Source organism: Tupaia chinensis, unplaced genomic scaffold, assembly GCF_000334495.1.
Source record: "Tupaia chinensis unplaced genomic scaffold, TupChi_1.0 Scaffold138365_1, whole genome shotgun sequence".
Classification (NCBI taxonomy): Eukaryota; Metazoa; Chordata; class Mammalia; order Scandentia; family Tupaiidae; genus Tupaia; species Tupaia belangeri.
Genome location: NW_006198262.1, coordinates 951560 through 966074, shown reverse-complemented (window position 1 = coordinate 966074; position 14515 = coordinate 951560). Strand labels below are relative to the sequence as shown.

Below are 14515 nucleotides of genomic sequence, written 5' to 3'. Positions count from 1 at the left end.
GCTGGAGCTGTCGTTGGCAGTTGCTTGAGTCGAGCAACTTAACCATTATGCCACCTGCTGGCCCCAGGATGGTGTCTTTATTTATTATTTTTTAAAGAATTATTTTATTTGGGACCAGCAGTTAGCAAAATGGCTATGTCACTGGACTCCCATGTAGTCCACCGCAGTTCGCGTCCTGGACCCGGTGGCTTAAAACTCACGCCAGGTGCTTGTGCGTGCGCGCCCAAGATTCTGAAAGGAGAACAGAGGAGAAGGGACTGCAGCGTGGCCATCCCCCGGGGTGGTGATTTCTCGCTTTCTGTCTCTCTGTCCGTCTGGCGAGTGCACGCGCCCTATAGCGAAAAACCTCTCCAAAAAATTATTTTATTTTATTTATTCATTTTATTTTAATTTGACGAGAGAGAGAGAAAGTAATAAAGCAAGCCACCAGGTCTGGGACTCGAACCATGGTCAGCCATGTGAGAATGTCCAGCACCCCAACCACCACGCCACCTGCTGGTTCTCAGATGGTGTCTTTAAATGAATCCGTGATGAGTGCCCAATGGGCTGAACTACCTTCGTCAGCTGACCGCACACAGGCTCTCCACACAGGCCCCAGTCTAGGGTCTGCTGCTGTTGACATCCGAGATTGGAGGGCTCTGAGAGGCACAGCTAGGGGGTACTGTCCAGTATGTCACCCCAGGTTTAGGACCCACCAGGTCAAAGCAGCTGCATCCACTAGAAGTATGTCTCCAGACCATGACTTTCGTTGCCCTCACCCCAGCCAAGGTCAAGGTGGTAGTACCAGTCTCCCTGCCTGTGGGCCCCTCGCCTCTAATGTGGAAAATGCAGAAAGAAGAGAGCTCAGAGACGCGTCTTGCTCTGAGGATGATACTAACTTGGGTGAAAACCATTCTTGCCCCTGAAAGCTGGCTTTTGTGGTGACCTCGAATTTCTAGGATCAGAGAGTGTGACAGAGTTGTCATACAGCTCCTTAAAGCCACCAGCATTCTAGATTGTTTGCACCATTTAGGCTGAAAAAGGCATTAGTTTTGCTCAGAAAGAAAGAGATAAGGTTGGAAGCTGCTGAGTGTGCCAAGCCCACCTCAGGTCCAGAAGTGTTTGATTTGTGTCCAATAGGAGAGTGTCTGAACAGGGAAACCATTCGCCTTACTTATTCTCCCCCCTTCCCATTTACAGTAAGCTTCTTAGAGGGAGACACATCTTGGCTGGGCTGCATAGAGCTTCCCCGCTGGTTGTGTGCCCTCCAGAGGGGAGGATGGCATTTGACGGAATAAGAACCATGTTTCCAGCAAGCAGTCTGACCGAGGGCACACAGGAGGCTCAGAGGGGTGTGCTGGTGCAGCTCACCTGGTCTCTCTGGTTTGCCGGCCACACCCTCTCACCCTGCATGCTTCCAAGTTAATGTACCGGGCAGAGCAGCTCTGATAATGATCTGGAATTGCAGGATTAATGGGGAGTGTCGAGGCCTCCTGGGAGGCACAAGTTTGGCCTCAAGAGTCCTCAGTCTGTGTCCCAGGCTGTGACCTTGTTTGTGGGTGACCTCAGGGGAACATGGTATCCCGGAAACAACACTTCCTTGCCTGCAGAGGGCAGATCCTCTCAGGTGGGACTGAGTCTTCAGGCACCCTGAGGAAGGGTTAGGTTAGAACAAGAGGTGCTTAGCACACCTCGTGGACACGCTGCCTCCTCTCCCTTCGGCAGATGAGCTGTAGCCACCCTCAGAGAAAGAGCGACTTTCAGATGTCTGAGCCCTGAGGGCAGTAGCGACACTCTAGTACCACCCCCAAAGTTGAACACAGCCGGTGACAGGCTGAGTGGCAAATTACAGTCATCACAATTTTATAATTACAACACGGAGCAGAGACAACTGGGGGTTCATCATCCCGCCCGCGACACCCTCTTCCCCAACAAGATAGCGAGGGTTATTTGTGTCAGCAAATTAAGCAAAAATGGTTGTATCTATGACTTGATGGATTTGCTATGTTTAATTCATAAAGATTTGGGAAGTTCCCTCCCTACACTGACTGGGTAGTCTTTATTGGCTTATTTGGGCGTCCGCAATTCTGTGTTTGTTACTGTTTTGGCATTTCCTTTCTGGCAAATGGGGGGCTGCAGGCATACAGGAAGTGATTTGTGGTCACCTCAGCAAGCCTGGCCTTTCGAGGAAAGCACATGGCAAGTGAGAGTGGGGACTGTCCTTTCTTTTCTTTAAAAACAAAAACAAATTGCCAGCGGGCACATGTGTTTGCTGGAGAGAGAGAGAGAGAGAGTGAGGGAGAGTGAGAAAGCATCCCCCAGGGAGATAACCATACCGCATAACTCTGATGAGGTCAGACTGAATACTTAAATCACATTTTAAAAAGGTATTTTGGATATTTTAAATGATTATTGGTGAAGTTACTTTAGCTTGGACAAGATAAAGGTGGCAGCAATCCAATACGCTCACACTCTTTGTCCTTTTGTCATCACAATCCCTTCCCCATTCCCCTCTTGGAATTTTGGGCACACATGCACACCTACGTGCCTGGTGTGTTTTTCAAGCTGCTGGGTCCAGGACTCAAGCTGCACGATCCCACGATGTGGGATCCAGCCACTGTAACCACCATGCCATTGGCCCTTGTCCTTTCCTTTGTAAGGTGGTTGTGTCCTATCCCTTAAGGTCCTGTTGGGTTCCCCATGTGTGGCTCTGCTGGTGGTATTCTTTTAAAAAAAGGGCTTGGGGAGGACTCCCTGAGAAACCAGTAAAGAGGGACCAGCAGTTAGCGTAATGGCTATGTCGCTGGACTACCATGTAGTTGACCACGGTTCAAGTCCTGGACCTGGTGGCTTAGACTCACGCCAGGCACATGTGTGTGTGTGCCCAAGATCCCGAGAGGAGAATGGAGAAGAAGGGATTGCGGCGTGGCCATCCCCCCCGGGGGGTGATTTCTGGCTTTCTGTCTCTCTGTCTCTCTCTGTTTTTCTGGCGAGCACACGTGCCCAATAGCATAAACCTCTCCAAAACAAGAAAAAGTAAAGAAACCAGTAAAGAAAAGCCTGGGAGACTCTGTCCCCGGAAATGGAACGATGATTTCTCAGCAGGTGGAGTACTTAAAAACTGATCCTGAGGCTGAGCTGGAGGGAGAAAACAGAGGACAGAGGGAGGAAGGGGTGAGGAAGAGCCAAGTGTAGGTAGGGATGACAGAAAAGTTGGGTGGGAGCCAAGAAGACACTGTCTCATTAATTTTAATTCGTGTTAAGCCCATACTTGTGGCAAATAAGACACTGGAACGGTGAGGGTGGGAGGACGAGCTAGAACCTCCATTCCATCTCTAGAGGCTGCAGGTGCAGGTGTCCAGACAAGACCACTGAGAAACACTGCAGAAGTGAGGCAAAGGGACGTGCACCAGCCTGTGATGAGAGAGGAGCTTCGGCCACCTCCGTGTCACCATCACAGTCTGGCCTCTGCCTGTGTCCAGGCCTGGACTCCCAGAATTCCTGAGGTGTCCCCACTCAGCTTGCCCTGCCCCCACCTTCCACTCAGGCCGGGGCCATGGGGGCGTCAAGATCACCTGAAAAGGCAGCCCCCGAGGGTGACCCAAGCCCTGAGCCCCTGGCGGGGACAAATGAGGAGCTTAACTAGCACAAGGCCGCATAAAAGGGAAAGGGAAAAAGGAGGAACAAAGCTTCCGCCAATTTGCTCTTTTGGGCATTGTGCAAACTGGCCCCTTTCCCAGTATATCACTCTCCCATTGAATGAGGTCAAGCGCCGCGCAGTTCTTCCGCAGCCCTGATGGGTTTTCAGGAGAGGGTGAATGGAGTGCAAATTAGCGGAGTCCTCGGGAGCCTTGTTACTGTCACTCCCAAACTGACGGTCCAAAGGCAACGTGAGGATTAATCAATCCGGAGAACTCGCCCATTATCAAAGCAAGGTAGGAAACTATTTATCGTCTCCCCTTTCATGTTTCGTCCATTTGGCCCACTGCAGCGAGGCGTTTCGAGCCGAGCAGAGCGGCAGATTCGCGCCGACTCCTGGCCCCCCGCTCATGTTCGCCCTGGCTGCCCGGGCACGGGATGCACACGCACCCGAATGCCTGCTCCCATACACATTCACACACTCGGTGCCACGGAGGCACCTTTTGCTGTTTCACGCAGATCAGTTGTTCTCCAAGAACCCGTGCCTGCTCGTCCCTGAAATGCCTAAGAGGCTGTGCAGGGTGGGGGTCAGGCCAAGGCAGGCCCCAGTGCTGGCTCTTAGATGCTGCAGAATGTCCTAGAGGACCAAGGACAGGTCCGGGCCTTGGGACTAAGTCCTAGCAACAAGGTGCAGATCGCAGGGCAGAAGGAGCCAAACCAAACTTGATTTCAAGACATTAATCAACTAAAACCCCTGACCGGACCAAAGGGACTTTATTTTTATGCTAAGCCTATTTTTTTCTCAGAGCCTACTCTCTGCTAAAGTAGATCAAGCTCAAGACTTTGCATGCTTGTAAACCAGACTCTCATAGAGACACTTAGCGAATAGTCTTTTCATCCCAAATTTGAGGTGGACGATATTTCCAGAAAGTGACTTATACTTATTTTCAAGTGGTCTACATAGAAAAATAAAAGCAGTATTGATGATAATATGTCCCAGACAACGAATGGATGACCATTGAGGCATCTGGCGGATGGCAGGCTCCAGATAAATAACTATTTGATAAGTGACTAAACAAACAAATGAATGTCTAATAAGTGGATAAACAAATAAATGTTGAATGAATAAAAAAACAAATAAGTGAATAACTGAGTAAATGTGTGCTACCTGCATGAACAAATTAATCTCTAATGAATGAACAAAGGAATACCTAATGAATGGACAAATACATGTCTAATGAGTAAATGAACAAATACATAATGAATGAATAAATGTTTTTTTTTTTTTGGAGAGATTTTCACTGTAGGGCGCGTGCGCTCGCCAGACAGACAGAGAGAGACATAGAGACAGAAAGCGAGAAATCACCCCCCAGGGGGGATGGTCACGCCGCAATCCCTTCTCCTCCATTCTCCTCTCGGGATCTTGGGCACGCACGCACACGCGCCCGGCGTGAGTTTTAAGCCTCCGGGTCCGGGACACGAACCGTGGTCGACTACGTGGGAATCCAGCGACATAGCCATTACGCTAACTGCTGGTTCCCATGAATGAATAAATGTTTAAAGAATGACACTTATTTGTGCATAAACAAATATATACTAGTAAGTGAACAGGTAAACAAATGTATATCTAATGCATGCCTAAAGAGACAAATAGATATATAATAAATGAATGAATGAATAATGAATGCATAAATAATATCTAGTGACTTAATAAAATAAACAAATATCTAATGAATACATAAAACTTTAATGATTATATAAGCAACTAAATATCTAATGACTAAAAAAGTCTAATGGATTAATATGTAAACAAATATGTAATAAATACAAATAATGTAATAAATGAATACATTAATATCTAATCAGTGAATAAAGAAACATCTAGTGAGTGAATAAATAAATATCTAATGAGTGCATAAATAAATATATATATATCTAGTGAATGAATGAATAAACAAATACTGAATGTAGCTAGAGGCCAAGAGTGGACCCTTTCTAGCCCTGTGATTTCATGACATCCATTCAATTGCACATCGAATTCTCTTGAATTCTCATCCCTTCAACATAACATGTTGTCTGTTCTTCAGAGCATGCCTTGAAAACACATACATATTTTTGGAGAGTTATTTTTTAGAATTATTTATTTAATTTATTTTATTATGATTATTTTTTAATTTGACCAGAGAAAAACAGACAGATAGAGAGAGGGAGAGGGAGAGTGAGAAAGCTAGCCACCAGGTCTAGGACTTGAACTGCAGTTGGCCATGTGAGAATCCAGTGCCTTAACCACCATGCAACCTGCCAGCCCCTTTAAAGAGCTTTTTTTGCTATAGGGCTCATGTGCTTACCAGAGAGAGAGAGAGAGAGACAGGCAGAGAGAGAGAGAGAAAGTGAGAAATTATTCCATAGGGAGAATGGCTGTGCCACAATCCTTTCTCCTCCATTCTTCTCTCAGGATTGTGGGCACACATGCACACATGCCTGCTGTGAATTTCAAGCTGCCAGTTCCAGGACTTGAACCACAGTTGGCCATGTGGGAGTCTAGCACCTTAACTACTATACCACCTGCTGGCCTGCCTTGAAAAAAATGCTACTAGCCTTTATGTGTAGCTTAAGTAACTAAAATCAGAACTGAAAGTAAAACACACACACACACACACACACACACACACACACTCTTCTCTAATGCCCACATGCTACAGGACAAGGCAGTTTGCAGCCATGGTTTCAGATTAGGGAGCCTGAATTCCAAGACTGTCTTGGTTCCCTCCTAAATCTGTAATATGTACCACTTTCTGGGACTCAGTTTCCCCACCTGTCACAGGGACAACATTCCTCATCCCAACAACTTAGAGCTGGAAGGATCAAGTGGATGATACCTGCAGAAGAGTTTTGCAAACCCTCATGAGCCACAGGGAAGCCAGGCTGGCTATTAGAGCAGTCTCGTCTCCCCATAAGCCCATTGCAGCAATAAAATGTAACTGTGGGAATACATGCGACACACAGGGAACCATTTTCTGGCAGTATAACTTTAAATACAAGTATATATTCAGTGTATTTTTATCCTGGATAGCCATACTTGGGTTACTTTTTAAAAATTTGATTATGTCAATAGTCACTGATTTTCTGCAGTTGAGAAAGAAAATTGAGCTCAGAATGTCAAATGTCTTCTTGCAAATGTCTCCACAAAGTGCTATTTTTTATGTTAAATAAGAATTTCATGTTAAATGATGGATAGATATGAGAACAAGTGATAGATTTATTTATTCATGCATTAGATGTATATTTGTTTATTTACTCACTCATTAGAGATTTGTGCACTGACTGATTAGGTATTTATGTATTCATTCATTCCTTAGATATTTGTTTGTTCATTCACTGATTTGATATTTATGTACTCATTTGTTCATTAGATTTTATTTTTCATTTGCTTTTGGAACTCCACTCTTAACCACGGAGGTTTAGAAAGCAGATGGTTATAGCTACTTTTCTAGACTAGCAGCCTTAGATAGCTCCACATTGGAGAAAATCCCTGGCTGCCACATTTGGGAAGCCACAGGACATGTCTGTGGCCTCAAACTCAAGGAGGTGTCCCATACCCAGGGAGGAAGGTCTATCTATAGCTTCTAGTGTTAGCTGCCAACTCAAAGCCTTGCAAAAGCAGGATGTAGCATTTTTGGCAAGTCTGTGTTAATAAAAATTCTCTAATTGAGGTTCCAGAACATTCCATTGAGGTGCTCAGCTTCCATATGCACCTGCGGAGAGATGCCTTTGGTGAAGTGCAGAACCAAGACTTCCCAGGGCAGCCCATTCCACACCCAGTGCTGGCTTCCTGCCCTTTGCCTGGCTCTCCCAGGGGAACACATAGATGGATGTGATCTCCACAAACTTCCTCGGGAAGATGGGGACACGAGCAGTCTCCACTTTGTCCAAGGTGACTGTGGAGCAGATGTGGCTGTCAGGACTGTTGTCTCTGACGTCAAACATGGCATGTTTCTGGATCCTGGTTTTTGCGATCATGCTTGGTAAATCCCAAGGCTGATTTCATGTCCTTATCTTCTTTTCCCTTTTCTACTCAGGCATGAGCCTTTACTAGATAAGTGATTCATTTTTTCTTGTCCCTGGAACCAAAACTTTCTCCTATTTTTGACTAGGACAGTCAAAGGCTGGTCGATGTCTGCCCTAGCCTAGGCGAGGACAGCACACAGTGTTCCCGTCTGAGTTCATGCTGAGTCTCGCTGGCTCTCTCCCCAAGATGGCCTGAGAAGCAGACAGCGGCTCCGGAACAGCTGGGATAAATCACCACCCTGATGTGGAAATGATGACCCTCAGACTGAGGGAGAAAATTAATGCCAGTTGATATGACAAGGTTGGGCTTCCTCTCAGCTCCCTGAGATCTTCCACCTGCATGTGAGGGTCCTGCGAGTTCCCCATCAGCACCTGATCATGGCAGGCAGACAGCAAGGTACCCAAGGGACTGAGGGGAAGTGACTTCAGGAAGGGGGAAATACAAGAAGCCCCAAAAGGGGGAATCAGCTGCCATCCTAACCCAGTGCCAGTGTATTAAACACCTATAAGGCACAGGAAAGAGGGTTGCTGGGCCCCATGCACCAATATTAGACACCTGCTTTAAAGGAAGAAAAGAAAGCAAGATTCCAAGAATAAGAGATGCCTTTGTGGTGGCTCCATTTGGATTCCCTGCCACCCCCTACACGTGAGGTCTGGAGGGCAGATGTGCTGATGGATCATGGGGCCTGCGGGCTATGGATGAACTGGCTCTCTGAACTCAGCCTTCTCCAGGCAGGTGCCAAGTTAGGGTTCATATGTACTGTCCCCCTTAATTCTTACAATAGCCTGGGGAGGCCGATGCCATGCTGCAGACCAGTAAACTGAGGCACAGGGTGGGTGTGGAAATTTCTTTAGTGCCAGCAAGACACAGGTAGCAGAGTCAGGATCCAAATCCAGGGCTCTCAAACATGGTCTCCTGGCCACCCTGCTATAGGGCGCGTGTGCTCGCCAGACAGAGAGAGACAAAGAGAGACAGAGAGACAGAAAGTGAGAATCACATCCCCCCCCACAATCCCTTCTCCTCCATTCTCCTCTCGGGATCTTGGGCACGCACGCACACGTGTCCAGTGTGAGTTTTAAGCCATCGGGTCCGGGACGCGAACTGCGGTCGACTACATGGGAATCCAGCGACATACCATTACGCTAACTGCTGGTCCCTGGCTTATTTATAAAGAGCTGGGGTGATGGGGTTGCTCTGGAAGCCAGGTGCTTCCTGCTGTCTCCTCTGATTCCCAGGAGTTACAAGGGCCTGCGTGAGAGACAGCAGCACTAGCCACTCTCACAACCCGGAGGCAGAGGCTCAGAGGCAGATTAGAACTGTTATGTAGGTAATTCTGACTCTTGGGAGGGGTACAAAGAAAGGGGTAATTCCTGCCTAATTCTGAAGGAAGAAGAAGACACCTTTTTATCAGTCTCAGGAAAGATCACAAGACAGCATGATGCCAAGCCAGTCGTTCCCAACACACAAGGCACTGTTTGGTTCCCAGAGTACCCATTCCAGAAATATTGATCGATACCTGGATGGTAAGTGGCAATCTCTCAGATGACAAGTATCAGATGCGGCAACAAGAAATGCATTAATTAGAGCCAGAGAACTGGGCAAAGGGACTTTCAGTTGCAGCTACTTGCAAGGATATATTGGAAATGAATCTAGTGGCAACTATCTTAAAATGGCATCCTCTCTGCTGTTAGCTCTGGCCTGCGGAACTTTTAATTACAAATGTACTCTGCTTCCCCTTTAAAACTGTCAATGCAAATATCTCCTGGGAAGTGGAACTTCACATCTCTTTGCCATAAACAAATCCTGAGATAGTAAAGCTTGCCCCCAGAAAGGAGCAGTTCGGGCCAATATGTCCGGAATGTGCACAGTAGGGAAACTCAAAGCAGTGGAATTAATTAAATGACCTTGCATTTTGTCATTGCAAATTTCTCTCCAAGTCATAAAAAGGGGATAAACGGTGTTGGACTGGAACTCTTTCTTGGTAGTTTTCTAAGAGACATAAGCCGGCTGAACTGGCAGACTGGCCCCTGTGTGACCGTGGTCCCTGAGGTCTCCTCTAGCCAGGATGCCCTTCTTCACATCTGGCTGGAGCCTCAGTGACATTTCTTCTTTTGCGTTCTCTGGCCCTCTCCATCTTCCTGGACACTGGCCCCTGGTGGAACATGCAGACAGCTTTGATGTCCTCTGTGTACTCCAGTACAGATCCTCATGGTCCTTGTCTGCTGGCCTTGATCACTGGTCCGGACCTGCCTTCATCCTCCCCACATCCCAAATGGGACTTTGCTGGCCCACCGCAACCTTCTGCTCCACCCAGCCCTCAGAGATGCATGCCCATTGACGTCCATTGCTGTGTCAGCATCTGCAGACACCTAGCTTCAGGTATCACAGGCGGCCTGCTGGACACATTTTGCCCTCAATTCATGTCCTGCTCACCCTCCATGCCACATCAGCCTTGGCTCCCGCTCCTTCCTGCTCAGATACCCTGTGTCTGGGATGGCACTGGTTGCGATATCAGCTGCAAAGCACTTGTACCCAGCTCACCACAGGTCTTGTATCCCTTCAGAGCGTCTGAGATGCCCAGGAGAGGGGCGGGTGTACAGCATGTGTGTGTACAAGGGCAGTGAGAAGACTCAGGAAAGACAACAGGATCTCAAATTCAAAGGCCCAAATATGCTTTTCTGGAGGTCTTTTAAAGACATGCTCATCTAATCAGGCACCAGGACCTTGCCCTTATGCTCCAAATGCTTCATCTCCTGGGGAGTAATTTCCTTACTGCTGCTCAAAGACACAGATTTGTGGTCTGTAGAAGATGAAAATTGTACACCTGCCATTTTATAGCACACCCAGGTCTTTGCCCCACAAGCTTGTGAAGGTGTTTTTGGAGGCACCTCACTTCCTCTGAGGGACCCTGGGTTGGCTGGACCACCTGGAACCATCATGGTTCCCCACACCAGAGATGCCCTTAGGATCCCCCAGTGGCCCTCAAGGGACTCCTCTGTGCTCTCGGGCCTTTGCACAATTTATGCTCGCTTGTCCCTGAGGACACGAATTGAGTCCACCAAGCAGCCTCTCTTGCAAGGCCCTTGCTCAGCCCTGTAAGACTGTGCACAAGGAGGTTCTAGACGGGGAGTGAGCAGGTCATGGAAGTATGAGTCAGTGGGCTCACTTTAGTGTGTGCTTTTTTTTTTTTTTTTGGCTGGAGGGAGTGTACATGCACCAGACACACACGCACACACACACCAACTCCTAATGAAATGTGGTCATGTCACAATCCCTTTCTCCTCTATTTCTCCATCTAGTTGGGATTTGAAGAGTTTTCAAGCCACCAGGGCTGGAATTCGAACCATGGTTGGCCATGTGAGATCCAGCTCCCTTAACCACTGGGCTGCAGGGCTGGCCCAGGGGTGTAGATTCTTGAAAGCCACTACACATGGCCTTCTGTGGCCTCAAACAAGGGCCCTTGCTGAGAAAACTGTTATAAGAGTGCCAGTTGGGATGCCTGTTTCACTGGTAATGGGGAATAGAGGGGAGCACTGGGAACCCTGGTCCTGTCTCATATTCGCTGCTAAGTAAAGGTAATGACCACAGTTGGGAAGTGCAGAGCCTCACCCTGTGAGGGGCAACCTAGGCGGGAGCCTTGAAGCTGCTTTCTGTGAAACTCTTGAGACAGGCAATGGTACCCTAAGGATCCCTTTGGCATCAGATCCCTAAGGGAGGGTTAATGGTGCAAGATCTGGAGATTCGAGATTTGAGATTCTGGTGGTTAAATCCAGTACATGCTGCCTGCATTTCGGAGGGCAGGAGATGGGCAAAAAGGGGCAGCCTGCTCCCTTCCCTGGGGTGGAATTTGAATGGTGAATCAGTGAATTGCCCACTCCACATGGGCCATCCCTGCAGGCCTGGCAGGGAGAGCTTATCCAGCATCACTCTGGGCATGCTCAGCCCCAAACCTCACACACACCACGTCCTTTTCATCTCCACCGAGCCCGCCCTAATAATCAGATTCCGCTTCATTCCTAATCCTTATTTTCTTTAAAAAATGGATTAGGAAAATCTCATCTGGAAAATTAATTAATGTATGAATCCACAAATATTTACTGAGCACTGCATTTCATATTTATTTTTTTATGTAGCTTCCTGTGTCCAATGCCTCCCCCACTCCCACTTTTTTTTTTTTTCCTTTCAGGTTATCGGCTGGTCCATTTATATGTCTTATGTGTTTTATAGCTACTTCCAATTTTATTTAAGATTTATTTCTTTCCCATACAACCAGGTATGTAAACTCATGTTGTCTGAAAACCTGACATGGCATAAGCTAGATGCCCTGAGAGAAGTTGGTGGACCAGTCTCCTTGGCCAGCAAGCTCCAGTCAGTGCGGGAGACACACAGGGAGCACAGAATGTGTGTGCTCTGTGATTGCATCTGTCGCTGCTGTTCCCATTGCCCTTCCTGGGATTATCTTCAATGCCTGTTTTCCCCTCTGCTCCTGTCACTGGCTGTAGGTAAGTATATCCTCCAAGAGCAGCCCCGCCTCCAGCTAGACAAAAGTGAGCCTGCCTCCCCTTTCCCCAAGAAAGGGAGCCAGAGCCTTTTCATGGGCAGTGAATGGGGCCCCTCATTTAGGCCGTATTATACCCGGACCTTCATTTCCCCTTTCCTTCTTTACCTCATTCAGGGGCCTTCTGACTTCAACTAATTCGATAACAATCCCGCCAGGCCTTCCCAGCTCCCTGTTCGGGAGCACATTGTCCAGGCGCGCAGGCCTCCCCCACACTGGGGTCCCTCTCTCCAATTAGCCGACTGCTGGGCCCCTGTCCCTCCTCACTCCTTTCCTGCTGCCCGCCCATTTTTTAACCATTTCCTTTTTGAATTAGACTCCCAAGGGCCTTCAAGGGCAAGCGTCCCAGAGCCCTGGGTCAACAGACCTAAGGTCGGTCGGGTCGAAGACAGACACAAACACAGTCACATGCTTATTTACGCCCAAAGTCAAGCTCGTCCATCTATCTTTGGAAAGCCTGCACCGGTCTCAAAGAAGACTTTAAAATGTACAAATAAATGGACAGATGAACCTTTGGTGGTCCCCAAGACTCCCCCACATGTGGGTTCTGTATGGAGCCAGCTCACCCTCCTGGGATAGGGGCATGGTCTGGAAGAGATTCGGAGTGGTCCCTGGTGGCGCCAAGTTTTACAGCAGGGTGTTGTCCTTAGATGATACACTCGATAGGTTCTTCTCTCTGACCAGCTGCACAGGAACAGCAGGGACTGGTGTAGGGTTTATGACTTACTTACACTGCATAGTTTTACCCCCCAACCAATCTTTCCTGTCTGAAGAGGAGGTTTTGAAAGTCCTGCAGGGTGCAGGTTGAGTCTGCAGTCATTCATGGGTTTCTCCCTTCCCAAATATTAATTCCATTGGATATTCGCCACTCACATACATCACAGGGAAACAGAAGAAAGGTGTGTCTGGGCGACTGAGTCAATTCCAGTGGTTATTTCCCTAATATTATCTTCAAATGGAAAATACTGGAACTGGTTAAAAACAGTAAAAAAGAATCGTACTGTTGAGATGTGGGCTGGCGCTGCCACTAATCTGTCATCTCCTGTAGGTTTAAACCATTCCTTGATCTCTGCTCTCCACAGTCCTACTCCAGGTATGGTCTCTCTTCATGACTCATGGGGAGACTTGGATGGGAGGTCTTGGGAATCAGCATTACGTGCAGGGACACCAGAATTAGGTGTGCTCCTACACCATCTCTATCATCTATGACACCCAGGAATGACTTGACTCAGATATTTGCTCTCTAAGGGGTCTGTTATTGGTTGAATTATATCCCTTCAAATTCATATATTAAAGTTCTAACCTCCAATACCTCAGACAGATTATGACATTATTTGGAAATAGGGTCCTTGCAAATGTAAGTCCTTGTGTTAGATTGGTAGAGTGAGCATTAATCCATTAAGATCGGTGTCCTTGTAAGAAAAGAAAATCTGTACCCCCAAGATCACCATGTGAAGATGAAGCCATGGGTGATGTATCTAAAAGTCAGAGAATGCCAGTTTCCACCAAGCCACCAGCCGTCTGGACAGAGGTTCAGAACAAAGTCCCCCCTCAGAGGCATTAGAGGGAGCCTGACATTGCCAACACATTGATCTTGGACTTCTGGTCTCCAGAACGATGAGGGGATAATATGTATGTTCAAGCCCAGCGTATGGCACTTTGTTACAACAGCCCTGGGATCCTAATACAGGGCTATAACTTTGGAGCGATAGCCTTCTCTCTTCCTTACTCATACACATTGTATTGAGATAATTTTCACTATTCAGTCAACTGATTTATTTCCCTAAGTTGGTCTATTTGAAAACTGCTGTAGAATGAAGACTCACAAAGACTGTTTTGGCAACAAAGTAATTTTTTTTCAAAGTGCTTCATCGTTTACTAAATCTACCTGGGCACTGATTACTCCCGAAGACCCCTCCCACTTCAGAATAAATTCTTTGAGAAACTCAGTGAACAAAACAGTGTGATTTTTCAGAAAGGGGCTTTTCTGTATCACTGAGAAGAAGCCATTGGGGAAGCTGGCATGTATTTGCTTTATCTCGGTGACCCTAGTTGATGAATTATGAGCCTCCTGCCTCAGCCTCCCACGTGGGTGAGTCTACGGATGTAAACCACTATGGCCAGCTTTTAGGGTGGGCTGGGAAACCGAGCCAGGTCTCCCGTGTGGCCTCAGGCTGCCAAGCAGCAGTGTCAACCACCACGTCGCAATGGCTGGCCTATCCTAGGATTCTACAGGTACCTGGCTATCCAGGGTCCTGGAACCGAGCTTT

At 47.5% G+C, this 14515-nt stretch overlaps 1 protein-coding gene across 1 annotated transcript in view; it reads right to left on the bottom strand.

The window, feature by feature from the left end:
• The window catches only part of PRDM16 (PR/SET domain 16), a 292919-nt gene that overhangs the window by 239376 nt on the left and 39028 nt on the right, over positions 1 to 14515 (bottom strand). The window lies entirely within an intron of this gene.